Source organism: Ischnura elegans, chromosome 11 (genome assembly GCF_921293095.1).
Source record: "Ischnura elegans chromosome 11, ioIscEleg1.1, whole genome shotgun sequence".
In the NCBI taxonomy this organism is placed as follows: domain Eukaryota; kingdom Metazoa; phylum Arthropoda; class Insecta; order Odonata; family Coenagrionidae; genus Ischnura; species Ischnura elegans.
Genome location: NC_060256.1, coordinates 89,430,178 through 89,432,612, shown reverse-complemented (window position 1 = coordinate 89,432,612; position 2,435 = coordinate 89,430,178).

Genomic DNA, 2,435 nt, shown 5'->3' with positions numbered 1-2,435 from the left:
CACCTAAATAAAAATATATAAGTCCAATGATTTTTTAAATAAAAATAAATATTTTACAGCAAAAAATGCAAGTATTTACTGTTTATTGATTTCCTTGATTACATTAAACCTCCCTTAAGAAGTCACTCCATGATTTCCACAAGGATCAGGGTAATTGTACCAAGGAGAAATATCGTACAGTTGTCTACCTTCTGGCTCTATTAAAAATATTCTTCAAAACTCACTGAAAATGAGAAAATAAGGTACAAAATGATGTACATTAGTTATAGGGCCGCTATAGTCCCCTAAGAAATGACTGCTCCTCATAAGTTATTGTAGTAAACTAGGTGTCAGGAGGATAAGAAGTTTGCAGCAGGGTAATATTCCAAAAATATGTACAATATACAGACATAGAAAAAATAAGCCTTTTCAACAGTTCTAACATACCTACATGGATGACACCATACCACCATTAGCTAGAGGCTGAGTTATTCACTTTTATCCTTTAATTTTTGATATTGGGAGGTGGGCAAAAATTTGGGGATTGGAATAGGTAATGCACACAAGACCTTCTTGGAATTACCCACGGAAAAATTCCCAAAATACATTTAATTGAAATAGTAAGTGCATATAATACATAGCCTTCAGAAATAAATTGATCAGCTCAGAAAAATTAAGCTCAACATACGGTTGAATTGTGCTAAGAAGCGCACAAAAAGGAAATTTTCCTTGATAAGCATCATTTTAGATGAGCTGCTATGAGTTCATTTATTTACTGCTTTTTCCTTCATTTCCCTCTTCCTTCCAAGCAAACTCAATTGGACTAAACTTAAAACACAATATTTTTTTACATATCTACTTCCAAGGCAGTAGTGAGGGAGAGGTCTAGAAGTTCAAAACATGGTTTTTTGTGCACCCCCCCTCCCCAAGTGACCCTCCCCAAAATCTTTTCTGACTACAGTTACGGTACCTCTAGGATAGCCGCTCCCAACCATATGCATATCCCTTGGGGGTACGCGACAAATCAGTCCGGGGTACACCGAAAATAATTGGTAATGGCGGATGCCAGGAACTATGAATCTCTAAATCAGGAATATGTATTCATTTTATATAGGGTTTTTTAAAACAAAATTTCCATTTAAACAATTATTTATAACTAAAAGTTTCACCTACCCACAGCAAAATTATGTAATAAAATGTGCACATTACATTTTTGGGGGCACAATACATATTAGTTATATACATATGAAGGGGTACGAGAGAAAAAAAGGTTGGGAAATGCCACTTTATGAAAATTTCTACAGCTATAATTTGTGCAACAATAGAATGAATCCTACAGCTGCACCAAGGGATGCAATATCAATTTTTGCTGGAAGAGCAGTAGAAACAAAATATGCAAAAATGAAGAAAGTATGTGAAATGTGGTCAAAGAGATTGGATATATCATATTAAAAATTTGTTGGAATGGATTAGGGACCCGTGGCATCAGAGAGTGACAAAAATGAGATGGACACACTGGAAAGAATAAAATATTAATAGGATTTCAAAGCGTATAATTTAAAATGAAGATACAGGGTGACTGATTAAACAGGCTTGTAAAGGGTAGGAGTAGGACATAGAATGTGGATGCCTTACCAAGAAAAAATTCCAGGTAGAATACCTACTTGCAGGACCTTCTAGATCTTGCAGGATCCAGCTAGATCCAGCAAGATTTAGAAGGAACCTACTAAAATTCTGTAAGATTCAGCAGGAAACAGCATGAAGTTTGAGTAAAAGAGCAAAGATAAGATAAAAATGTTCCACAATCAAGAGTTTAATCACTTCCAAAGTTCATGAATTGTGTTTTAAACAACATAACTGGAGATGCAGCTAGATCCTACTAGAGGTTTCCAATTTCTAGCTAGAATTTTTACTTGGGAATTATGTAATTAAAGGGTGCAGAGCGAACAGAGAGAAAGGCTTCGTGAGATAAAATTGACACAAAAAAGATACAAAGTTACATATAGATGTGGTTGAATTCCATAATTTCTTTTGCTGAAGCTTATGTTACATCAAAGTTGTCCGGTAAATCATAATCACTTTCTCGCAAGATGTCCAATGCAAATTTTGGTTCAAAATGAAATCTATGCTTCTTTTTCAAGGCAAGACAAAGGCACACCACGATCACAGGTACTTTCATCCATACATTTTGAGAGCTACAATAACAGATATAAAAAGAATAAATATAACCATTTAATAATAACCCAATTTTTAAGTACTTGTTCACCCAGTAGAGTAATTAACCATGAAATGTGACTCTCAGATATTCCTCAAAATTATTCATATAAAAATAAATGGAATTAATAAAGCTGAAAGTTAACAAGCCACTACGGCTACTATTAACAGGACCACTCGTAATCCAGAAAAATATCATATTCCAATTTGAACACAATGGCAGGCCTAACACAAAATGTAGT